This window comes from Lissotriton helveticus, chromosome 8, assembly GCF_964261635.1.
Source record: "Lissotriton helveticus chromosome 8, aLisHel1.1, whole genome shotgun sequence".
In the NCBI taxonomy this organism is placed as follows: Eukaryota; Metazoa; Chordata; class Amphibia; order Caudata; family Salamandridae; genus Lissotriton; species Lissotriton helveticus.
In genome coordinates this window covers 1014974571-1015001817 of record NC_136069.1, presented here as the reverse complement: position 1 = coordinate 1015001817, position 27247 = coordinate 1014974571, and the positions used below count along the sequence as shown (strand labels likewise).

At 44.9% G+C, this 27247-nt stretch overlaps 1 protein-coding gene across 1 annotated transcript in view; it reads right to left on the bottom strand.

The window, feature by feature from the left end:
- Positions 1 to 7727: 7727 nt before the first annotated feature.
- SMPX (small muscle protein X-linked) overlaps positions 7728 to 27247 on the bottom strand; it is a 307426-nt gene continuing 287906 nt past the window's right edge. The window contains exon 3 of the mRNA XM_078658931.1: positions 7728 to 8085. The gene's annotated coding sequence lies outside the window, so the exon portion shown is untranslated. The remainder of the gene's footprint in view (positions 8086 to 27247) is intronic.

Genomic DNA, 27247 nt, shown 5'->3' with positions numbered 1-27247 from the left:
TACAGCCATTTTTGTTTTTCACTATTGCAAGGCTACCTGTTCTCCATAGGACAGAATGGGCAGTTACATTATTACATCTTATTATCTTAATTGACTCAGGGAACACCGTAGAAATTCGAGTTGAGTATGCCAGAACTAAGAATGATAAAATACATCTTTTAGTGAAGTTAATTTTAACATTCTGTGTTTGAAAATACCACTTATAGAAAGTAGGTATTTTCTTGTCTAACTATCCAAGCCTGCCTCTGCTAGGTTGTGTATTCCTTGTCTGGAGTTTGAGTGACAGGGCTGGGGAATTCCAGGAGACAGGAGGAGCCAGCCCAGTGGTGAATAGAGAGATATGCATCTAGATGGGAGGGAGGAGTTGCACCTGGGACCTGAATAGGGATATACCTTACCTCCACAATGCTGGCTCCACCTCCTGTGGTGCATCTGAGGTCTCTGCCTTGCACTGTGAAAGGAGAGAAGGAGTCATGTCAACAGAGCGCTCCAGGGCTGCGCCTTTCCTCCACAATGCTGGCTCCACCTCCTGTGGGGCGTCTGATGTTTCTACTCTGCACTGTGAAAGGAAAGAAGGAGTCATGTAAACAGAGTGCTCCAGAACTGATATGGACTAGGCAAACGCCCATCTGCCCTCAAAGGACAAAGGATTTTGGGGTATAAGTATTGGGACCCTGATCCCAAGAATTTAGATCACTTTTGGACAACAAGAAGAAACCTTTGCTGACGAGAGGAACCAGAAGAAACTGAGGAAAGACTATCCTTAAGCTAAAGTGCTGCTTGGGGGATTGGCCTGCAGTGGTTGCCTGACTGCCAAAGAAAGGAGAACGGGACTTTGTGTACTTTCATCAACTTGTAAGGCTCTCCAAGGGCTTGAGAAAAGAGCTTGCCTTCTGCTGAAGTCTCAGGGACAACAGACTTCAACCCCCAGTTTCCCGGAGTTTCTTGGGAGGTGCCTGCTGCTGTTTTGGGCCTTCTGGGGGACTGCGTGTTGCAAGGAGCTGGAAGCGTGACTCAAGAGGAAGAAGCTTGTCGCCGTTGCTGCTGCTGCCGTCGCATCTTGGATGTTGCCGCTGTAGCTATCGTATTACACCACATCGAGAGAAGCATCTTGCAACGAAGAGGAAGCGTGTCGCCGTCGCTGCTGCTGCCGTCGCATCTTGGATGTCGCCGCTGAAGCTGTTGTATTGCACCGCATCGAGAGAAGCGTCTCACAATGAAGGAGAAGCGTGTCGATGCTGCTGCCATCACATCTTGGGTGTCGTCGCTGTAGCTGTCGTATTGCACCGCATCAAGAAAAAGCGTCTCGCATCCACGGAGAAGCGCGCCGCCGTCGAAGCTGTTGCTGTCGCATCACGGAACAAGGGTGTTGCCGCAGCAGTTGTCGCATTGTGTGGTAGCGTCTCGCAATGTCAGAGAAGAGTGTCAACGCCAAATCTGTTGTCGTCGCATCACGGAACAAGGGTGTCGCCGCTGCAGCTGACGCATTGAATCGAGACTTCTCGCATCATCAGAGAAGCGTGCCGCATCTGGAAGATCTTCACGTCTTTTTTTCTTTGCACCGGAACTTTGCCGCTTTTCCATCGCTGCAACACTTATGTTGTGGTAGTATAACGCATTGTAAGGTACATTGACTCAAAGTGTCGCATTTTTAAGAACTAAACAGAACTAAGCTACAACTTCCATTTTTAGTACAGTAGTGTGGATTTTTGTCGTTTGTGGTCTTGTGATAAGTCTATATAAAGAATATTTATCTTTGATATAAAACCTGTGTGGTGTCCATCTGTAGTGTTGTCACTTGATTGCTGTTTGTGGTCACAAATGCTTTACACACTGCCTCTGAGATAAGCCTGTCTGCTCATGCCAAGCTACCAAGGGGGAGAGCAGGGGTTATTTTAGGAGTGTACCCCCTTACCCTGACTAGAGGCAAGTATCCCTATTTGTCACAAGTACCTACCTGTGCCAACTAGAGACCCCCAAAACTAACAACCCCCTGAAGTGTTCCTGACCCCGTTACCATAACAATGCTACAGTGGTAGAAACCTGCCAGAACGTACATTTAAATGTAGTGCCCTTCTCATACCACGACCTTAAAAGCCGATAGCCTCTGTTCTGTTCACTTTTCTCTTTTTGTTCTTCTATTCACTCCACAACTTCTCTAGGTATGTAGATTGTATTAAGTATGCCAACACGGTGATGCAACTTTCATGAATACTGGTCGCTAGGTTTTTGCTTCACCAAGAGAGTCTTGTTCTGTGTTGCACTAATGTTTAACCTCAATGTATTGAAATTCCCCCGACTCTTACATTATGTATTATTTTTATTTGAATTGATTTTTTGCTCTTATATTGCTGTAATGTCTTTTTTAGTTTTACATTTGCTGTAAAACTCAATAATTATTTTTTTAAATGAAAAAAAATTTAGAAAACCTAATTTTGGAAATAAAGAGGGAACAACCATTTCAAATTATAATGCAGTTGCATGTTTGGAAGTTAGTTTGAAATTGTGTCAATTTTTCTTGTAATCGTTTTTCTTTACCGGATTTGACTTTCTGAAAGGTAAAATAACCCACATACTGACCTCATTAGTTATCCAATACTGTTAAGTACCCAAAACGCAACTCATCACACCTAAATCTGTCCTCTTTTACCCATTACTGTACCTAGCTCTAGCACTAAGTATAACCCTAACCAAATCCTTCCATGTATCCATATCCTTAACCTTAACAGTATCCATTATCCTAACTTAACACCATCTCTTATCCTTATCGTTCCCTACCTCATCTCTGACCTTAATCCAATCATAACGCCTAACCTGAATCGACAGCTAACCCTAACCTTAAGACTAACCCTAACACCAAAATTATACATTACATTAACCCTATCCCTAATCATCACCCTTAACTTAATGGTATTTCTACCCCCAATCCAAAGTCACAACTTTATCCTAACCATTGCCCTACCTAAAGTTAAGCTTCTTCCATACCCATTTTGTTTTTACATTTCCATGTTTTTATCAAAACCCTTGAATTTTTTTGTACTTCTTGCTTTGCTGATGTTTGTTTTTTTCTAATGTGTATTTTCGAAATTTTGGTTTTATTGCTTTTCATCTTGAAATTTAGACCCACAGTGTTAGAGTCTCCGCCTGGAAATTTTATATCACAGTAACAGTAACTTTGTTGTTGAAATCCTAATTATCTAATATCAGTACAATGTTCATATAACGTGGAGGATAGATCTGCTTTCTAACGTACAGTAAGATATCTGTAACATGAGAGCCTTTTCCTTGAAAATAATATATTTCGCCAGTAGGATAAAAGAAAACTAATGTAAACATGTATATTAGCATCTTCTATGCACCAGGGATGCCAGCTCCAATGGGGAATTAGTAGTACAGACCCCTAGGAGAGCAGGCTCAATGGTCTCTGAAAACTACAGTTAGATTACACACCCTAAAGCGGATCTAGTTGTTTGTATGAGGCTTCAGAAGCATGCTGTAGCTGTGTTTATGGATATGATTGTTGAGCATGGACATCTGATAGTTAACACGAACATATGGCTGTTGAGCATTTTATAGGTTATATTTGGGCCTGTGATGGCTGTCATAACACGGCTACACCATTATAAACGTATGGTTAGTAAATATAGTAGTTTTTTTAATCTGCTTTAGTATCCATTTGGTATCTTATGAATCTTACACCTTAGTTAAGAAGTGGTACATCCTATAATGTCATTAGGGCACACATCATGTGACGTCACATCCTATGATATCAATAAGTTTAAAGATCATGTGACATCGCTTCCTTTCACATCATTGGGTTGAAGGATGCACAATGGCCTTTGTGCTATCCCTAGTATTTTGGTGAATCGACGTTTGTGGTGCCCTTTTATTTTAATCAGTGTCTCTTCTTTCTCTCCAAGGGCCAGATGTAGGTAAAATTATTTTACCACCTCTTAAATACCGAATCATACCGATTCGGTATTTAAGAAGTGGTAAAATATAAGTACCGAGATGTAGGTAAATACAGATGTGCATTTACCGAATCGGTAAAATTCGGTATTTACCGATTCGGTAAATACCGACCGGTAAATGCCCATTCATTCCTATGGGCTTTGAAGCCCATAGGAATGATTGGGCATTTACCGGTCGGTATTTACCGAATCGGTAAATACCGAATTTCACAAGGGTGCAGGGGGTGTCACTTTGACACCCTCTAGCACCCCCAAAACGGGTTCAGGTGCCATGTGGCAGGCATACCTGCCCTAAGGGCAGGTCTGCCTGTCATATGGCATAGGTGTACATGCACACATGTGCATGCACACCTGAATCGGTATTTTACCATCAACTTGTATTTGATGGTAAAATACCGATTTTGTAGGGCTTGTGGGACTCAGAAGAGTCCCACCTACATCTCGATTTTACCGATTCTGTAAATATACCGGTCGGTAAATTTACCGACCGGTATATTTACAGATTCGGTAAAATTACCGAAATGGCCTGTTTTCAGGCACCTACATCTCAAAAGCCAAATACCGGTCGGTAACGGCCGAATTCGGCCGTTACCGACCGGTATTTGGCGACCTACATCTGGCCCCAAGTCCCTTATTTCTCTTTGTGTATTCTTTCCCTGGCAGCAGACCTCTTCACATCTAATTAGGATGCTAATTACAAGAATCACTTAAAAGCATCTGCAAAGTGAGCTGTTGCTCAGGGCCTACTTCTTTCAAGGCCCCCCCTGGTAAAATGAATGGAGAAGTTGAAATTCCTGCACTGCTTTAATAACGTTGCTCATGTATACAGTTTTTCTGATTTGACAGCCAAGCAATGCATAACAGAAATGTAAGGCCAGATTTACTGAGGGTTTCCACAAAGTCATACACAGTGATACAAAGCAGCACAAATTCTTTCAAGGGCATTTATTTTCCAGACCAAAAGATTTTTCTCTCTGTAAAGATACCCTTTTCTCAGCGCAAATGCCACTTTATTTTTATTTATTTATTTATAGCTTTATATAGCGCGAACTTGACCTAGAAGGGTATCAGAGGACTTTACAAATAGTTCAATACGTAGGAAATAGATAACCAAGAAAAATAAACATTGGTACTGTCCTTGGCAAACCATGAGTGGGTCAGTGAGTTATAAACCACGACTCAGATGGCGAGTGCAAGCCCTGGTTGGAGAACTGCAGCTTATCAGTATCCAGAGAATGAGTCAGTTGTTTCAGGGTAGAGTTTTGGTCATTAAAAGCAGTTTGACTTCTTTTTTTAATGAAGTGGTTGAAGGGATCAGTCTAATTTCAGAGGACAGGGAGTTCCAGATTCTAGGGGGCAATCCAGAGAAGGCTCGGTTGTAGGTTTTATTTTTCTGAATATTTTGAGGTTTTAACAGTAGGGTGATGGTGCTTCTAGAAGATCTGCCACTGCCGGACAGCTCCAGTTTGTCAGCTAGGTGCTTCAGTGTGTTGTAGTGTAGGACTTTGTGGGTCATGCAAGCAATTTTCATCTGAATCTTTGCCTCATAGGGGAGCCAGTTTACTGCTTCCAGATCTGAAGTGATGTGGCTGTACCTTTTCGATCCAGTGATGAGCCTTGCAGCAGAGTTAAGGGATACCCTTAGTGGAGGCAACTTGAATCTCAGCAGAGCATATAGGGTAGCACCCCCATAGTATAATCTGGGGATCACTAGAACTTGCGCCATTGATTTAAAGTCATCGAAGGGGAGGAAGGATTTTATTTTTCTTACAATGCACATTTGAAAGTTTGCTGCTCTGGTGGCTGAGTTGATGTTTTCCTGCATGTTGAGATTCTTGTCGAATGTAATTCATAGTCATCTTGTGGAATCAATAATGCTTGGAAGACAGTTTAAGGCTTTTAAATGTTTCATCCAATATTTGATGTTGAGGGATTGTTTTGGTGGGGCAATTAGGAGGAATTTGGTTTTGAGCGAGTTGAGTTTAAGGTGGTTTCTGGTTAGCCACTTTGGGTTTTTAGCAGAGTTGTGTTGATTAGACGGATGTCCTCAGGGGATGCGATTTTAAGGTATAGTGGGTATCATCTGCATACATGTGGTATTGTACATTGGAAAATGTCAACATTTTGGTAGAGGCTCAATTAACAGGATAAAGAGAGCAGGTGATCGGGTGGACCCTTGAGGGACCCCTAAAGTGACTGGAGTGGTAGTGGAAAAGGATTGGTTAACCTTAGTTCTTTGAGTAGAGATGAGGTGAACCAATTCAGGACAACCCCTGATGATCCCATTCTGTGTTCAAGTAATTCAATGAGACTGTCATGTTTTACCATGTAGAAGGCTGAGGATAGGTCTAGGAGGATTAGTAGGCAAGATTTGTTCTGATATACCATTTTAAGCTTTACACCACTTGCATCAGGGGAGCATTACTTGGCTTTAACTTGGGCAGATTAGAGCAGGCATCCCTCTCTACTAAGCTAGAAGGACCGGGCTTTGCATGAAAAACAATAGCACCTCCATGAAGCAGTTACTAACATAAGAAATGTTTTAATTTCTCCAAACGTTTCATCCATTGCATGGGTGCTGAACTGAGCACCACACATACAATGTGTGGAATTTTTCAAACGTTTTCTAGTCACATGATTTTGTACTGGAAAGGTTTGCTTCCAGTATAAATCCTATGCTAGACAGCATGCACACACATCTGAACCAAGGTGCAAAGGTTGTAAATGGCACTAGGCAGCGTGTTTGTCCACCACTGCATAGGTATTGAGACGCAGAGGGCCATTTTTAATTAATATGGTCTGCAATGATTGATCCCTCTTACACAGCACAGAACAGCATCTCCTGTTATCACATGCTCCCGGTTCTGAAGGTTTAACATATAATTGAATATCGTTTGGCATCATGAGGGTTTGGATGAGCTGAAAATAGGTAATACATGCAATGTTTCTCCAAACAAGGGCCTACAATATATCTTGCCCAGGGCCCCACAAATCGTAAGGTGTCACAGATTCATGTCTGTTTGCTGATGTGCTAGCAAAGTAAATTATATGTTGTTAAACCTTCAAAAGCAATTACATATTTCCATGGGTACTCGCTTTGTTTATGATATACTTAGGTTTCATTAACAGATATGGGGCTGTCCGGTCCAAATATATTTACTGAATTCGGCAGCACCCTTTGCAACGAATCCGTATGGTGTACAAGTATCGGTCATTCACCCACAATGCTATTGGATAGAAGTATATATGCTGCTAAAGAAACCTCTGATTGTGGTGGAGGTTTAATATCAGAATATCGAGTCCTAAATAACATGCTATAAAAATATCATAGCCAGAATACCGATTACAAAAATATTGGGAAGATAAGAATATACAGGTATGTATAGATTTACCATACTTGACTCCACACACTTGTACTTTGGCAATATATATATCTTCAAGGTACATCAATGTGTAGATAAGAACATTAAATCTATGCTTACCTACGTACACCTTCACAATATTTAGATATTCAATATTCTGGCTATGATACATTTGTTTTTTGATTGAAGTTCTTAAGTACATGGACAACACATTGTTGATTAGTTTAGTGGGCAAGTCAACCCACTGAAAATCTGCACCTGTCCACGTGAGGTGCTAAGACAGAAATGAAACAGTTGAGCAGGTTAGAAGAGATATGCATATTTCAAAACAAGAGTCAATGCAGTGAATTAAAAAAACTGCTGAAGCATAAAAACATACACAAAAGCATTCTCATAAAACACAAAGATAATTTATTTATTTTTTCTTGTTCTTTTTTTAAAACTTTTTGTGTAAACTAACACGTATCATTTATTACTCATTTTCTAGGCCCATGCCCTCAAACTAGCCCAAAGAATGAACAAAAGTGCCACAATTGTCATCTACTTTATTGTGTCCATGTCATCTTCGCCGTAGGAACACATGGGCAAAAGCAAGGCTATCAATACAAATGAAAAATTAACACATTCATTGAGTAGTCTGGTGCTGTGCTGAACAAATCCACAGTCTTCATACGAATATATATAAAATACGTGGGCGTCAGTAGTTGGTTCTTCGGAATCCACACGGGTTCTCCTCCCGTCTTGCATTGTACCTGAAAGGTAAAGCCAAGTTCAGTGTGTATATTAAAAATGAGCAAGTGGCAAATGCTATACATCGTTAAAGAAAATCGAAGCATCTTGGACAAATATTAATCGGGGGAAAAAAATATCAGTACGAAAAGGTAATGTCAGTGCATATATTATTTCACAAAGGGTAGATACATTTTTTTTGAACATTTGCTCTCGTGGAGGATTATTCTTACTTATGGATTCAATTTGTGCATTTTTCATAATTTTCAAGTACTCGGAGAAATCTATGATAGTCATAAATATATTTGTAATTTTTTTCCAGGTAACTATCTGTTCTCGGAATTGCAACTCAGGAGCTGTTTTTGGCTGGGAATATATTTTAGGCCATGTTGAAACCACTTCCTCCCAGACCACCAGATGTTCTCTCACTGCAAACAGCAGTAACTACAGGCTTTGGCATAAATAAGCTCCGTGCCTTGCAAAAGAGGAAAATAATTCACATGTTTCTGGAGAATGCATAGTTCTGACTGTGACTTAGTGTGGCAAATTCCAAGTTATGGAACCTCCCTCCCACATCCCTGCACCATGGGGCATATTCACAAGGAGCTATTGCCGAATTAACAGCACTTTATCGCAGCCAAAGTCGTGATAAATGTACCCCACCATTCACAAGCTGGTGTTAACAGCCCACAGCACCAGTTTCCCTGCAATAGCAGCCCATAAAAAGATTGCCACAGAGGACCCCCACAACAATCGCTAATGAGATGCAGAGTAGGCGTTCCCATGCCAAAACCGGCGACAACCCCACACCTCAGAATTCATAACGACCAGACAGATCGGCGGTAAGAACACAAAACACGCGATAAGGCGCGTTAGCAGCAGGAATTTTACACCTGCTCTGACCTGGTGCAAAGTCAGACCACAGCCTGCATCACAAAGGGAGCACAGCCTACAGCCACACCTGAAGACAAACAGATGCCATGGAGCAACTGAAAATGCAGCATGGACATCCAAGAGGGCCACAACACCCACCAACACCACACCCAGGCCCGCAAACACCCCCCGGCCCACCCCCAACCCTGGATCAAGAAACTGCACATCAACACCAGGAATCCCAAAACAAATATTCTGCCTGATGTCACACAAGCAGGATCATCAACATACATGCGTGGCCAGAAAATGGAGATTCAGTCACACAGCAATGCAATCACCAACACAAACACCATGCAAAAAAATGCCACAACAACCATTTGGATGAGACCTAGGGGTCCTCACTGGACAATCTGTAGGACACAGCCTGGATCACTAAACCCAAGAGAAGAAGGTTTGCCATGTGCCCAACAAAGAAAAGAGAGAGAGAGAGCGAGGGAGAAAGACGGAGTGAAATTGCACAAGCAGCGCAAGGTCTTGTATGGCACCTGGCTCCTCATGCCAACCTGTGTGTGTGCATCGCCATCTGTACACCATGAGCCCAAGGCCGTGCCCCAATCTCAGCGCCAAAGCCACATCACATTCCGAAAACGCAAGTAGAAGATAGACAAACATCAGGGATGAAAGCTCCATTGTCCCACTGCAGAAGGAATGATGACACCTGCACCTCAGACCTTGGTCCAGAACGCTCCTGGAACACCCTGAGAGAGATGCTATGGCAGATGTGGACGACTCCCACACCACGCATAGTGCAAATAAACTATCCAACTCATGCACACCCCACACACAGAAGCCCCTGTCGGAGGTACCTCTGCATGGGATGCCCTTGACTCTCAGGGAAACAGCAACCCATTCAGCCCAACGTTGCACACACATTCGAATCATTGCCCAGAGCTGTGGCATATCCTCCACATAACTGCCGCAGTTGAGGAGAGTGCCAGTTCCACAAGACGCCCCAAGGCAATGGCAGGCCATACTGGGCACATGCAAAACCCCCGTCACGTGGAACACTAATGTGCATGTATGCTGCATTTACTGGGCGCAGTGCCACTGGCAGTGCTGCAGATCAGTTACGGGCTCAGCTTCCGCATTGCCTATGTCACCTGCGTGCAGCCCTGGTTCCACTGCCGAACATGCTCATTCGAGTGTCCCATGGATGTATGTTTATCAAACACAACCGTAGATGAATTGGACTATGACTTGAGTGTGCGCCCCCTGTTGGAACACGAACAGGAGTGTAACCGAGACAGCCATGCGTAGGACGCCTTGACATACTGCGTATGTATTGGCAGTTGTGCATGGGAGATTGCACAATTCCTTGTGTGCAGTGACTACATAGAGGCGCTCCCCTATTGGGCTGTATTGCAGATTGGTGAAACGGCATGGGCTGAGCACACCTGCCGGACCAGTTAATGGATTGGTTCACACTGATGTTCCTTGAACAGGACAACAAAGTACTATTGGAACACAATGCACATGAAGCAGGGCGGGCATTTATTGATGAGTAACTACGTCCCTGCAGCCACATCCTATTGTTACCCACAGCACATGTCCCAACAACTTGTTGCATCGTGGGGATGGCTCACATATCCCACCACAACAGAGGACACGTCTGCTTTCGTCCGGACCCTGGATGCTTGTGCACGGCGCAACAGGTGTGTACACACACCTTTGCATGGTGATGCAGGTCCATTGTTGGAGCAACACAGCGTCGTTTGGCAACATTGCCAATTCGGACACACTGCTGGGGGAGAGTACACACATGGCAATGTAGCATGACAGATGAACCTGTCGGACCCTTTCACCTGAACACTGTCAGCAGAGCAGGCAATCGGAGCACTACGGTGGCAGGGCACTATGCAGATCCCATGGGCAGTGAGTCGTGCCCCCTCACACGGGGCAATGGTCAGACACCACAAAACACATGACTCATCCAGCAAAGCAAGGTGGACTGGGAGCATTGCCATCCGTGATGATTGTTGTACATTTTTGCACCACCATTCCCTGAACCTCGACATGTACCCATGCTGCGTGTATGTGTCTTAAGCATGTCCCTGCCTGTTGTGGCCGTTACCTTGTCCACACTGACACGCACATCCCAATAAAGTCTATGCCACACCACTGGTGTCTCAATGTGAGGTGTGTTGATTTGATTGTCCACTTGTGAGCCACAATGAGCATCAACCCTACACAGGGAGGAACTAACTGACACATGTGCAATGGGGGTGGGTCCTTTTTGCAAGCTCAACCTCTGTGAGCCAGACATTGTTTTGGGATAGGTGCTGGCCGATATGTGCACTGACGTGACTTCAGCAATATGAGTATGGTGTCCAACCTCTGACCATGTGGAGCAATGTCATATATCATAACAGAATGTGTCCACACAGATGTGAGTAAGTGGGTATGCATTGTGAAGTTCTGTTGTCACATGTGAAGTAGGACACCACTCCTGACCTGCTACAGATTTGGTCACTCCTACACATAGCCCTATTCAACACATGGACGTGTGCCTACTTGGGTGGTTTTCAGATTGTTGTTGATGTGCAATAGGACCACAGCTAGTACTCACCTTCACAGTCATCCAATTTGCCATGTGTCTCAGGGATACACATAGATGTCAGTACCATGGTGTACCTTCATGTGCAATCATTGACCCTTCAGCCAGCCATTCATCCATACGTTAGTGAACTTAGTAATGACACATCTGTGTGATTCTGAATGTTTAATTCACATACAGGTGATTGACGAAGCTGGAGCTGTGCATGGCCATCCAAGCTCACATCACATGGAAGCCCAGTGGTGGGCAAACCACAGTCCTTTGGGGATTGAGAAGTGATTAGGAAGTGGGAGGGTGTAGTCCGCAGCAGGACTGGTGTGTAATTGGCCAGCAGTGATGACATTGGAGTACGTGTCGGTGTCGGTGTCCGGGGGCATGTCGCTGAGTGTTCTGGGGGTCAGTAGGAGGTGTTTCCCAGGGCATGATGCATAGGTCATTACCAGGCATGGACAGGGCATATGGTGGTGATGAATGCCTCCTTCCTCACACAGTATTTCCCATCCCTTTCTTACTCCCTTGATACGGGTTCTGTGTCCGGTGTGTGTGGCAGGATTTATGGCTGCATCACTGTGTGCCACTGACACAACAGACTTCGAGGGTGATGGGGCAGCATCACTGTGTGCCACGTACATAACAAGGGTCGGAGCTGTGTGTGTCGATGTTCCCGCTGCAGTCATCTGGAAGCGGCTCAGTGGCAGCAATGGCAAGATGAAGCACTGCAGGGAATTGAAGTTCCCAGTTACTACTTGCTGGTGTCCAACTGTGGCAGACATACTTCCAGCCTGCATCTGCTCCATGGTCTCCATTGGCCTCCACATCTGTGCCAACTCTGTGCTGTGATCGCTGGTGCCTGTCTGAGCAGACAGTTCTAGTAGTAGATTCATGGCCCCAGTGAGGTAAGCCAAGGTCTGTGGCGGAGAATGGTGGATGCAGGGGTGTCCGATAGGACCTGTACATGGTCCCCGATGGGACTCAGACACCCACGTATGGCATCAAGTTTGGCTGCCACGAGTTTGAAACCCACCCGCAGCTGTTCAGCCAATTCCAGCTGGCAACTTCACAAACGTTGGAACTCCATGTATTGGTCGAGGGGTGCTGGAAGACAGCCATGGTGGTGTGGGTTTCCTGCTGTGTGGTCTGTGCAGGTGGTGGGCTCATCTCGGGACAGCTGGCCTGCCCTGCTCCCAGGCATGGGGTGCGGAGGCTGTCAATTATCCTTTGGAGGGTGTCTTGACATATGTGCAGGTTGACCTCTTTGTCATCATTGAAACGAAGTGTGGTGTGACCTATATGAGGTGCTGTTTGTCCCTTTGCAATGTGAAAGGTGAGATGCAGGTTAACAGAATTACACATGTATTTTGGATTTTTACAGATGTTTACATTCAGACTGCATGCCAATGTACATTGTCACAGTTTTGGTGGAGCTGGCTATTTGATGGCAGTCAGTGTGTTTTTCAACTGCATGACGGATGTGTGGTAGTACTTGTGCATTTTCATCACAGTCTCTGGCAATGCCAGATGTGAGTGGACAGTTACTATGCATGTGTGGGACCTGTTGTGAGCCCTGGCCTATGCTGGTGGTGTTCCACTTTGTACCACATTGCCGTCATTGCTGATGTTCTGTGATTTCTATTTATGTGTGCTGCATTGTGAGGGAGTTGCCCCTGCAGCTCAGATTTCGTGTGTCCTTCTCCCTTTGAGGCGGTGTGCTTTTGAATTTGTGTGCTTTTCGGACCCTGGTTTGTTTTTGACTTGGGTCATATGTGCTCTTGGACAGATTTTGTAGCCTGGTGCATTGATCGTCTGCTGTGTGTATTGTACGCCGTGGGTTGTGTGTGCACGTGGACATGTCAGAGTGTGATGTGCTCCTTTACGGATGTGATCCGCACTGGGCTACCTCCATGTCAATCCGTGGCCCATCTCATGTTTTTGGGCTTGCAGTGTTACTTGCATAGTCAGTGTGGGTCACAAAGCAGCTGCTTTGCTGGATTCAGCACATGGTGCATGGGTCGGTTGTGGTGTTGGTGATATGGAGGGGGGCCCCTTTGTGCACATTGTGGATGGGGACTTACTTGGAGTTTCTATGTGGGCTGCAGTGTGCCAAGGCTATCAGTGACAAGTTCCACCATCATTGTGGGTGTGCAATGTGCTACACATTCTAGTGCATGTGTGCCATTGTGCCCATCTCCCCCGTCACCACCGTCCCTGGTCGTTACTCACCCTGCTGCTGTTGGGTCAAGGGTTATCGTGCTGTCTCCACACTGCTGACTGTGGCCACCATTTCCTCCAGGTCATCCAGCTCCTCCTGTGTCGCAGGTCTCCAACCTCCAGTCGCCCTTGCTGCCTTCCTGTTGCCAGAGAGCTTATCCTTGGTTTGGCTATGCACTTCATGCTAGCGCCTCTTGACTTCCTCCAGTGACCTCCTCAACACTCCGACAGCATTGACATTGGCCTGCCACATTTCCGTTTGGATTGCCAGTGCCGCAGTGGAGGTGCTGAATAGAGTGATGGTGTCCTATGACCTCTGTGATGATGATCCGGTCTTCCTGCAGACTGAACACCGTCTTCCTCTTCCTCTTCTCCTTGCCCTTCCCCTAACACGGGGTTCCATGCTGGTCCTCTGTGGGGCTTGTGGGGTTAGGCTTGTCCTCTAAACTCAGTCCGGGTGCATCCAAGGTGCTACACAGTTGGAATTGGTTCAAATATATATTTTTCTTTTATAGTGCATTTTCCCGCATGACGCGTGGGATTGGCAATTAATGATAATGGGGTAACCCAGTAACCCTCAGAACCTGGGTAAGTACACTGGACAAAAAGGATGGTTCTGTCAGGTGTATGCAACTGGTTTGCACGGAGTATTTAATACATAAAGGGAAGAAGTATGTATTAATCATACATTTCCCGCATGACGCGTGGGATTTGCAGGCCTATGGCTGTTTTTCTCTGATTTTTGTATTGCGATTTGCCTCATCGCATGTTTTTTTGCATTCGAGTATCACATTTTTGCGGCATTGCGTTGATTTTCATGCAGACATTTGCCGCGTTATCTGGTGTCTATCGCATGCTACCGCCTTGTTGTGAATTCCGCGTTGACATAGGGTTATTTTCCCGCGATGGGCTGCGTTGTTGAAAGTTGCATTACGCTACTCTTGCGGTAGTTATAACACGTTCTTGTGAATATACCCATATGTGTTCAATTTGTGCAGTGTTAAAGTAAGCTTTAAAAAGTATATGTTGAAAATGTACATTGTATCTGTTTCTGCATTTGTGCACAGTATTAAATACCTAATAAATAGAACCCCCCTGCCCCAGCCCCTGCCTCACCCAAGAATGCACACGAGCTTGCCCCTACTGCTTAATTTGTGAATACAGAAATTCCACCCTATAGGTACAATTGCCCTATTCCAGTCAGTGAACTAGGAATTTCCAAGTACAAAAATATATTTTACTCTTGTAAATCTGGTGTCTGTCTGTTGTCGAGCCTTCTTGGAATTACAGATTCTAAGGAAGGGAACTCCCTATATAAGGTAGCTAATATATTAAAGGAACATTTGTACAAAATAACAACAAAGCATGTAAATCACTTTGTAGAGATTGAAAGAGGTCAAGTTTAGGTGCTGGAAAGAAAATCATTTGAAAAGTAGAGGTATATGTTGTGTCGGAGCAGGGACACTGCCATCTTAGGCACTAGAAAGGTTGTTGGAAGGTAATGGTCAGGTTTTAGAAATGAAATAATCGCAGTTAAGACAGGGTTTGTTCTACACAGATCTCTATGAAAACCCATAACAAAGCCCTTATTTCAGTATCATAATTGCTCTCATCACTTTATGCATTAGGGCTTCAATCTGTCTCTCGCGCTAATCTGGGTTCGAATGCAAACTCCTGTTTTCTCCTGGATCGGGATTCTGTTACCTTGATTGTGCACCCTGCAGCTGTTTACCTACTTCAATTTTTGCCAAGTAAAACCTGGCACAAATCCTGCATACAATCTGTATTTGTGCACCTTGAAATGGTGGAAAACACATGTGATTAGCACCTAATTCCCATTCCTGAGTTTCAGAACTCATGGGCATATTACCAAGCAATAGCGATAATTATCGCTATTGCTTGGTTAGAGACAAAAATTTACCGCTGAGCTGCGGCGATTTTTATCGCAAATAAACCTTGGTATTACCAAGGTTTATCGCAATTGCGTTAAAAATCGGCCGCAATGCATGAATATCGCTGAAAAGTCCGCGATATTCATGTATTACCGAGCTAATGCTCTTAGCCATGTTATCCACCTCCCATTGGATAACATGGCTAAGAACTGCTCAGGGCAGGTGTTAGCTTTTGGAGATATTCGCGCTTAGCGCAAATATCTCCATAAGTTGGTAATAGGAGATAGCGATGTTAGCGACTGTTTCCAGTCGCTAACATCTTGGCACGCCCACTTTGCATGTCATTAGTGACAAATATCACTGACATGCAAAGTGGGGCCCAAGATGGTCGCTATCTCCTACTAGCTGTCGCTAACTGGTGTTAGCGACAGCTAGGTAATAGGGAGATAATTTTATCTCCGCTTTCTTGGCTTTTAAAGCCAAAAAGGCGGAGATAAACCCCCTTGATAATATGCCCCTTAGGGTTATGTACAAACTTAACTCCTGATAAATACCTGATTAATACCACACCACCCAGTATCAGTAATTACTGGGTGCGCACTAGCACATGTGATTATGCTAGTGTCAGATGAGGCTCTTAGTTTATCAAATGCAACTCCCTTTACATTTGCCAATTTTATTAATTTCAGGTTGGCTTGGATGGTATTTTACCAATCCAAAGCTGTAATATTGTGCCTGGAGTGGTAAAAGGCTTTGGCCATTTTACAGCTCAACATGGACAGCACTGTGCTAATCCCATACTTAAATACTTTGCTGTGGAAATTGTAAAAGACTTTGCCCCTTTCTATCTTGACGTGGATGGGACTGTGCTAATCCTACGCTTAAAGACTTAGATAGAAAAGCAGACATTTGAGGTCAGCAAATGTATAGGGTTGCCTGTGTTGAGAGTGCTGTATAATGGAGCTATTTTTCACCTAAACTTGGGAACTACCCAGAGTTCTCTGCTTCTTTTTTGCATAATTTATTCGTCACTCTATGCCTGAAAGGGTATTCTTTTGTCAGGAATAGCATGTTTCATCAAAACTTCCATATACACCTGTTGTATTTCTGTAAAGAAGCAGACATAAAAAGGAATATTTGAACATCCATCTGGGCCTTGAGTTATGCGTGTGATCCTGATAATGTAGAGTACTCTATTCCTTGTGTGTGCTGGAGTTAATCTTAATCCTTAGTATTTACTCTTGACAGTCTACCATTCCATCCTTAATGACTTTAGCAGTTAAAAACATCAACCATATGCAAATCAATATTGGCCTGCTCCAAATCACAGTCAAGACCAAACTGTCAACCCTCTGAACAGAACAGAAGCCACCTCACGGATACTTTAGGCTTATGGGGTATATTAAGCAGTGGCGGCTGGTGACTTTTCAAAGTAATGGCTTAAAAGTGGGGGTGAGTTGAACTGAATATTCTTAACCTTAGAAATGCGTTATTTTCAGCAATTTTAAAAATGCGGCATTAGGCGCTACTCAAATAACAGACAATTATTATTAATAGGGACCATTTCCTTCCAATACTTTGCAAAGATGTTCCCACTTGAAATGCCTAGCTGTTGGCAGATGTCTGAACATGTTTCTAAGATGATGTCTCTTTCCGTTTAAAAAAAATCACCTTAAAACTCAGAGTGAAGGCATACAGACAGTCAAGTGAAGGGAGGAGGTACAATTCAGGCTTAATTTATTTACTGACACCTCATCTCATGGAAATACAAGGCTACACTACAAATCCTGTAGCGAACTTAAATACATACTTTTTTGACATAAACCTCTTATGAGATCGAAGGCTTAGCATTTCCTACTTTCCCTTACTTTTTTAACTTTCCGAGCACATACCATTGCAGTGTCTTCACAGAATGCATGGTCCAAAATGTAGCTGCGTGCAGCGTGCGGCCTCAGAGATGGGTGCCTCGTAAGCGCTTACGAGGCACCCGTCTCTGAGGCTGCACGCCGCACGCCGCCACCACTGATTGCTCCTGTGGGCTCCACTCCTGACTGAGCAGGATCCGCTCTGGGCTCTGGCTGTGCCCGTCACAGGCTGAGCGTCTCCGGGAGCGGGAGAGCCAGAGCGTGTCACAAGCAGCAGCAATGGGGCTGGCCGAGCCGGGCGCAGAGCTTGTTTACAGTCACGCTGCTTCCGAGCAGGACTCAGGCGAATCACTTTTAAATGATATTACAGAAAGGTAATAGAAGAATAAGAAGTTATGACAAAGTCAAAGTACTAAAGGGGGGTGCAGTAGCAGGAAGGGAGCAGATAATACTGTGCAGTAAGAGATCAGCCTTTAGTATTTAGTGGACTTGCGTACATTATCTTTAAAGAGGAGGAGGAGGGATAAAAGAAGCAAGTTTAAAAGGAAATAACATTTAGAAGGAAAAGGTCTACCACCAAGCTTTTGTACTTGGCTGGTGAAAGAGAAAAAGGTTTTGGGCCACTACCTTTTAGGTTTGTTTGCTCGGTTAGCAGCATTTCAATAAATTAGGATGGTGTTCGGTCATGAAGAACCTTGTACACAAGGCCTAAGATCCTAAATTAAATTGTTTTCCATCGAAAGCCAGTGGAGCGTCATCAGATGATAGACGGTGGGGATGTGCGTGTTCCAGTGATGGAAAGAGGTGGGAGGCATATTGCAGAACTCTTTGCACTTTAATAATGTTTTTAAAAATACCATTGTAGTAGTCTATTCTGGCGCACACCACTTCCAGAGCAAGAGTAATTTTTTTAAGCTAGGAGTAATAGAGACAAGATTTGTCACAGGACATCACCTGATAAAACCATTGTTTATACCATTGTTTGCTTAATGGATCATAGATAAGCTAGCATCATAGAAAAAGGCCAGGTTGCCAACATTTTGAGAGAAAGTTGCAGGAGGGGTAGGGCAATTAAAAATGTCTGTCAAATATTCATGACTGCTTAGATGCGTCACTTTGTAAATAGTGTAAATAGTGCGCAACATGAGACATGTTTTACGCCGCCGATGTGTCACAAAAAGTGACGAATCGGAAGCGCAAAACTGACGCAAGGCCTCATGAATGAGGCCCCTGGTTTCTAACAATTAGTATGTGCTGGATGTTAAGGAGGAAACTGCCCTTTGCTAATCAGCTGGCGATGATGTGTCTACCACAGATTCAACTTTAAGTGAGGCAGAGAAGATTAGAAATTAGACAATATTTGGCAAGAGCTTCTGGGTCTGAATTGGCCACATTTTCAATTGTAAAGCAAGTGGTGTACCTTTCCCTAAACATCTTGGAAGTATTGAAGCCCTTTACAGTTTTATGTGCAATTCTAGATTGACAAACATGCTTCAAAACATTTGCAAATATGCACAACCTTAAGAGATTGTGGGTCTTACTATATGCACAGTGACTTTGTGAGATGGATCCTTTGTGTTCAAATGTCAACAAAATGCAATTAATAATGGATTACTTTCTTAAAGGTTGTATCTTTCAAGGACATGTCTGTTAAAGGCATTTGCTTAATGTGATATAAAATAAGAAGCCGTGGGTAACTTACTTTAAGATATATAAGGCAGCCTGAAGGAAATGAGGTAAGCAGTATCTAAATGACGGTTAATACCTTATTACCAGTTTTGGGATAGTGAAAATTTATAAAGCACACCAAATTAAACCTTTTTCTGCAGGGTGCTTCATTCTTTGAAACACTTTGTACGTATACATATATTTGGCATATTGCAAAACATAGGACACTATTATTATGGAGGAGTCAGATGAAGGAATATATGTTAGAGCCCTTTGGTGCTTTGACCATGGTGATAAAGAGCTGACCATCAGATTATGCATGAAGCTACTCGAACTCGAGGCTTTAGCAAATATTGCTGCCAATAAACGATGTAGCTTAGATACCCTAACCCAGTGTGGATTAAAAGAAGTTGCACTGTGGTAGCTTTAAAATATAATATTGTCTAAAAAAATATGGTGAAGCCATGTTAAGATGCACTAATGTTATGGTAATAACTAATTCCCTTAGAGGATGATTCTCAAAAGCCTTTATGGTTACGGTAGTTATTACTACAGGAGTACTTTTTATGTGCTTTTACCTTCCTTTGTAAATCGGTGCAGAAACGTCAAACCCCACTTTCAGTAAAAGTGCAGAGTACACAGGCTTTCCTACTTGTATATAAATTTTACCTGAACATTACCATTTTATTGCCATTTTAGAAGTTTGGGGGATGTTAGACCTGGACATTTAGGCAGGTTTATCTCCAAACTTTTTGCCTTTTGCCTCCTATTTTTTTGACCTTGTTTTTGTTGGCTATAGGATTCTGGGCACTTTACCACGACTGATCAGTGCTAGAATGCATATGCTCTCTCTCTATAAATTGTGAAAAGTATTGGTTATCCATGAATGGCATATTTGATTTACTGGTAAGTCCCTAGTATAGTGCACAGTGTGTGCCAGGGCCTGTAAATCAAATGCTACCAGTGGGCATGCAGCACTGGTTGTGACACCCACATGAGTAGCCTTGTAAATGTGTCTCAGAGCTACCACTGCAGAGTCTGCACATGCAGTTGTGAATTGCCATGCTGCCCTGGCAAGGGCACCATTTGCTAGGCCCCAACCTTCCCTTTCCTTACATACAAGGCACCCTCATGGGCAGGGTGTAGTGTATGTGAAAGGTAGGACATCTACTAGCGTGTGTGACATGTCCTGATAGTGAAATACTGTGTATTTCGTTTTTCACTATTGAAAGGCTGTCTTTCCCTTAGGCTTGTCATTGGGCCTGCGCTGTAACATTTTACATGTATAGCTTTCAATAGAGACAAAACAGAAAAATGGAGTTTAGGCTCTCTGAACTCAGAATTTATTAACACACCTTTTGGTAAAGTGTTTTTTTAATTCTGTGTTCGAAAATGTCACTTTTAGAAAGTGGGCATTTTCTTGCTTTACCATTCTGTGCGCCTCTGGCTGTTTGGGTATTCAGCGTCTGGGGTTTGAGTGACAGGAGCTGGGGATGTGCATTCAACCTAGATAGTCACTAGGGAAGTTGTGGTGTGCATCAAGTATGGGCGAATTTTGCGAATCAGCGGTCTGCGAATTGGAGCGAAATCGCAAAAAAATCTGCGAATCGCAGATTGTTTTGCTATTTGCACCATACTTAACTGGAGTACTTTCTACTGGCTAATCAGTAAGTTCTACCTCATTGGGTAAATGTATCGTGCTTTTTCTACACTACAGCTGCGTAAAGGCCCAGAAGAGTGGCAAGTCACCACGTGTGTCTGTGACTTTGCCACCGCGCCCATAGGCGCCGAGGTCCCTCGAGTGAGCTGTCCATCAGAGTGGGGGAAAGGGCGGGAAGAGGTTGCATAGCCTAGTGTGTGTGGGGCCGGGCTTCTGTGCGAGTTCACATGCCTCTTGTTTATAAAGGGTCAGAGTCCGATCAGAGCAGCAGATGAGGAGAAAGCAGTAAGTGCTGGTCACTGGAAGTACAGGGGGCGCTCGAGAAACTCGTGGATGTCTAGACCACCATCACGGATTACAGCTAATTGTAGACGGTAGATCTGAGGAGAAAGCACACCTGCCTAGCATCGACCGTGCTCACTAGATTCTTGGGCTGATTATAATGCATTACTGAATTTGAGCTTCAACTCGGGCACCTGCTTTATTTATCTGTAAGTGCTTCCTGCTGAGGTTTAATTTTAGTGACAGGAGCCTCGTTGCCTAATTGTAACTATTCTCTGACCCTGCTTCGAGAGTCAGAGCAGGGTCAGAGAATGGTTGCAAGTAGGCAACGAGGCGCCGCACAGGAAGCACTTATAGGGTTACAGCAGGTGCCCAAGTTGAAGTTAATTTCTTTGTAACCATTTTGTAAATGGTTACAAAGAAATTAGCTTCAACTTGGGCACCTGCTTTAACCCTGTAAGTGCTTCCTGAGCAAAATTCGTCCCGCTCGCGGATTCGCGGATTTTGCCGCGATTTTGCGCGATTCGCAGAACGCGAAATTGAGGAAAATCCGCAAGCGGAACGAATTTTACGCCCATGCTTAGTGTGCATGCCTTGCCTGGGTGTCTCATCTCATGGCTGAATAGATCTGGTCTGCATTTAGAGTGGTGGAAGGAGTTTTGCTTGCACTGAATAGACTGTGTCTCCTTTTTCACAATTCGGTCTCCACCCCCTGTGGATATGCTGTATCATGGAAGACAGGGCTGGTTTGGACTGGGTTCAGGGACCCTTACAACAAAGAGAACAATGACTATTTGTGGTATAAGTATAGCACCTAAAAACACAGGACTTTAGATTACATCAAGGAGTAAGAGGACCCTGACAAGAACAAGAGCGAAAGGACTGTGTGAGTTGCCCTGCCTTTTCTGAGTGAGGAGTGGGTTGCCTGCAGTTGCTGCTTCTGTCTGTGGTCAAGGAAAAGGACAGATTCTTTTTGATCTGCTGTGGTATCCTTCTTGGGGAAAATCTTCAAGGGCATGTGTGTGCTTGCCTCCTGTTGGAAATCTCAGGTAGATAAAAGATTTCAAGACATATCCTTGCTGGATCATAAAGTAACCTGACTGGAAGGAGGGCTGGGAGCAGTGTGAGGAGCACTGCCCCTGATGTGTGTGGGGTGGGCTGGCCTGCAGTTGCTGCTCCTGTCTGGAGCAGAAGAAGGACTGCCCTTCACCCTTGTGTCTGGAATTAAAGCATGGGTTGAACGCTCCTTTGTGGCACCAGCGTAGAGAGCACTTTCCTTTTCTCCCAGGAGCACTCTAAAAGAGACAGGGCTTGGGGAGCCCTTTAGCCTACCACTCTGAGCGTGGACAACACTGTCTGCTTTCCTTGGTGCTGGAGCATGTGCAACAAGGCCCTGTCCCTGTTGTGAGAGGGTAGCGGGAAGGGAGAGTTGGAGGTGGAAGTGCTCTCCCCCCTCCTCCACCGACAGTGTGTGTGGCCTCTGCTGCAGGGACGCAATGGATGCACTGGGCCAGAGCCTCACGTTGCTGCAGCGCTGATGCTCCACATCTCCCCTGCTGAGGAGAGAAAGAGATTACTCCAGTGAGCCTGTTCCAGTCGACCCCAGGTTAGGTGCGACCGCCGGCCGACCCGACTTCCGTCTGGAGCTGAATTACAGCACACATGCCGAGTAATCGCAGCCAGCTGCTCAAATTGAGCTACCGACATGGGGGAACCGAGAAAGAAGTCCAGTATGAGTTGGGCGGATCAGAGGTTGCAAAGTAGACCGCATGAGTTCTTGGTGGCTCCCTCCCCCCCTGGGAATCATTGGGTTCTTCTTCCTGTGGCAGCCGAGCAGGCAGGAATCCTGCTTGGCTTTTGTGCACGCCAAACACCTCTCTGAGAGAACAAGAGGGGTCTGCTAAGTAAAAAATTGACCTTTCGGGTGAGTAGTGCGCTATACAAGTATCAATTTTAAGTGTTTTTTTTACCCGCTGCTGCACCGCCTTCATACCTATGGGTGCAATGCTTTACTCTCGTGGCCTACCTTTGGTGGAGCACTCACGACTCAGCTGATAGGGTGGGAAGGAATCCTCGATGGAGGTCCCGGTCCGGTTGAGTCCGTCAGTCTCTGTGCCCTATGTTCTGGCCTGAATTACCGTATAGCGCCTGATAGGAGTGCAAGTGCCCGGGCACCCCTGTAATGGAATTGGTGATTTGTGGAACGGTTTCATAACCACTGCATTGTGATGCCCTGATATGTGGATGCTAGTAATTTTTACCTCGCAGTGACCACATAGTCAGTATCATTTGCAGGAACTGCATACTATGCACAACAACGCTGCTTTATGATGTTTTCTGACTGGTGCAACTTGGAAGTATTTACTGTTTTCACTAACTGTGATGTTAGGCGTAATGGGTGCTTATGACACTGGCAATATGAGTGACTTTATACTAGTGGTTGGCAAAGTGAATGATGAACTGCATGTTTTATATGCATTTGTTATGACAAGAGCCTAGTGGCACAGAGATTTATGTGATATGGTCTAATATGTTTAGTGTATAATACAATGAATATTTTTATATAACCTGTGTGAAGCCTCTTTTTGTGGTGTGCCTAGTGTGTTGCTGGTGTGTGTGTGTGTTGCTCAAATGCTTTACACATTGCCTCTGGGATAAGCCTGACTGCTCTGCCAAGCTACCAAGGGGATGAGCAGCGGTTATCTTGGGTGTGTAACTCCCTTACCGTGACTAGAGTGGTGGGTTCTGCCTGGCTTAGGTGCATACCCTGGCCAACCAGAAACCCCATTTCCAACAGGGCAAAATTCACATGGGCATGTAAGAGCACGTAAGAGTACTAAAGCAGTATTAATTTACATACTCAAAATGCCTTTGTGAATAAGCCCCTCAATGTTCATATTTGTATGCATGACTAGAAAAATTATGTGTAAGGAGTTGTTATTCATAAGCCAAGCCAATGTCTTGGATGTGAGTTTGAGTTTCATCACACTAAAATAGATTCCCATTTGAAAATCCAGCAGTTACTGTCAGTTCCTTAACATGTTTGTAACACCCTAGATCTCTAGTCCTTCCTTATCATTAACAGAGCAGACACTCCTACAAGTAGTGTGGATGAGCCTCTTCAGAGAGTAATGAACAATGGAGCCACAAGTGCAAGTCTGGCCTCAGAGTGAACAGTTGGGGATTGGCTTGGTCTGAATCTTGTACACCCCTTTGATTACCAATTAACAATGGAGGGCTGGAGACCAGGTCACAGATGTATAGACCATCTTCAGGTGCAGGGATTTGCTGCCAAAGTCAGGAAGAGGTTATTATGAGCCCCAATGTACCCCAATATGGGCCTAGGTAGCTGCACTACCTTTTACCTACATTTGTCCTACCATGCTCTACATAACGGCTCTGGCGCTGACCTTTTACCTAGGTGCCTGTTATAAATGGGGTGTCTGGTTGGCTAGGGTATACACCGAAGCCAGGCAGAACCCACCACTCTAGTCAGGGTAAGGGAGTTACACACCCAAGATAACCCCTGTTCACCCCCTTGGTAGCTTGGCAGAGCAGTCAGGCTTATCCCAGAGACAATGTGTAAAGCATTTGCGCAACACACACACACTAGTGACACACTAGGCACACTACAAGAGACTCCAGACAAGGTAATATAAAAATAGCCTTTGTATTATATATACATCAAAACACAGTAGACCATAAACCACTGCATAGCATGTAAAGCACTTTTAAGACAACATAACAAAAATCATTGTGCCACTAGGCACTTGTCATAAAGAAGGCATGTAACACATCAGAACCTAATCACTGCACCACTAGGTGCGTGTTATGACATCACATAAACCATTTTGACATTTCAATATAATTTGATCAGTATCACTGAAAGAGTACTATTCATAAGCCTCCCACACTTTTAGTAAAACAACTCTATGATTCCATGCTGAAGAGCATATAGCCCCAACAAAAGAGAGCTTGAAAATGTAATAAACAGTGAGAGAGATGATGATTTTGAAGTCCCCCTTACCTAGTGCGAGGACCAAGCAGATGACTCAAACACCAAGAGCACATCATGCGGAACGGTTCGGTGGTGGTCCTATCCTCCTAGGATCACCCCAAGTAAAGTTATGGGCACAAATACAATCCCAAGCCAAGGCCCCACAAAGAATAATTGGGCGAGATTCCAGAGTGCAGCGAATATCATAGTATCGGCTCTCCGGCTGAGGCTTCAGGCATGATTTCCTCTGGGTCTGTTGGGTCTGGTGGGGGTGCCCATCCCACCGGCACCCCAACAGTGATCTTTTGTGAAGGGGAGCTCAGGAAGCCCACCCCCAGCTGTCCTCGCCGGCTCCCTGCCCTAGTAGCACCCACACGTGCTGCCGCAGGAGCGGGCAACAGGTATGGAGGTCTGCTCACTCGGAAGACTCCACGGTCACCTACCACTCCCCCAGACACAGGTAAGGGGAGCAGGGAAAGAACGTAACACATGGGGAGGCAGCAGCCCTCCCCTGTCCCTACTCTTGGGGAAGCACGACGGTGCTTTCCACCTCAGGATGCACACAGAGCCCGGGGATGGGGTACCGGCCCTCTTTACCATGAGTCTGCCCGGATGATGGATTCCTCGGGTGAGATAGAGGCATGGGGAGTGGGTGACACAAGGTAACACGTTACCTAAGCAGCTCTCCCCCAGGCCCTGGCCCACCCCTGGGGAATCCAATCAAACGGCAGCGGAGCTCCAAGTGCTCCCAGCAAGGAAAGATCAAAGGCGCCAAACTTTAAAAGGACATATCTTGGGCCGCATTAGGCCGGTTTGGACGATCTTGGGCTAGTTTTACTCATGGCGACCAGCTCTATCCGCCAGGGGCATTTGCAGCAACCTTCCTCATCTCTAAAGTGGTGCAGTACTCCAAAAGCTGGTCCTTTTGACTCCCTGCGCCAGTTCTCCTAAGTGGTTTTGTTGGGGGCACAGAAGAGTCCAAGGTTCCCCCCAACTCGTCCTCAGGGAAAGTAAGGGTACCAGCACACACAAGCCCTTGGGGGTTCTTCACAAGCAGGATACCACAGCAGGGCAAAAAAGGATCAGTCCTTTTCTCCACCACAGACAGAAGCAGCAACTGCAGGCCAACCCCACACAGCACACAGCAGAGGGGCAGTACTCCTCCTTACAGCTCTTCAACTCTTATTCTTGGCAGGGCCCTCTTGTTTCTTGAAGCATTCCAAAGTTCTGGGGTTTTAGGTCTAATACTTATACCCCAAAATATATTTATTCTCTTTGTGAAAGGGTCTCTGAACCCAGTCCAAACCAGTTCTGCCTTCACTGGTGCAGTATGAGCACAGGGGCGGAGACAGCATTGTGCAAAAGGAGACACAACCCATTCAGGTGTAAGTACCACTCCACCCACCACTCTAAATGCAGACCAGGTCTAGTCAGGCCTGCGATCAGTCACCCAGGCAAGGCAGGGCACACCTCAACCCCTCCCCCCCCGTAACTGTTTAGAGCAAACGCACATCCGAGCTCCTGTCACTCACACACCAGAAGCTGAATACACAAACAGCCAGAGGCACACAAAATGGTAATGTAAGTAAATGCCCACTTTCTAAAAGTGGCATTTTCAAATGCAGGATTTAAAAACCACCTTCACCAAAAGGTGTGTTAATAAATTCTGAGTTCAGAGTCTAAACCTAATTTTCCTATCTTGTCCCTATTACAAGTTACACATGTAAAAATGTTACGTTGCAACCCCAATGGGAAGCCAATGGGACAGATAGCCTTTTAACAGTGAAAAACGAATGACACAGTATTTCACTATAAGGACATGTCACACACACTAGCACATGTTCTACCTTTCACACACACTGAACCCTGCCCATGGGGGTACCTTCGGCTTACCTTAGGAGTGCCTGACATGTAAGAAAAGGGAAGGTTTGGGCCTGGCAAGTGGGTGTACTTGCCAGGACAATATGGCAGTACACAACTGCACACGCAGACATTACAGTGGTAGGTCTGAGGTACATTTACAGGGCTACTTTTGTGGGTGGCACAGCCAGTGCTGCAAGCTCACTAGTAGCATGTGATTTGCAGGCCCTGGCACACATCATGCACTTCACTAGGGTCTTACCAGT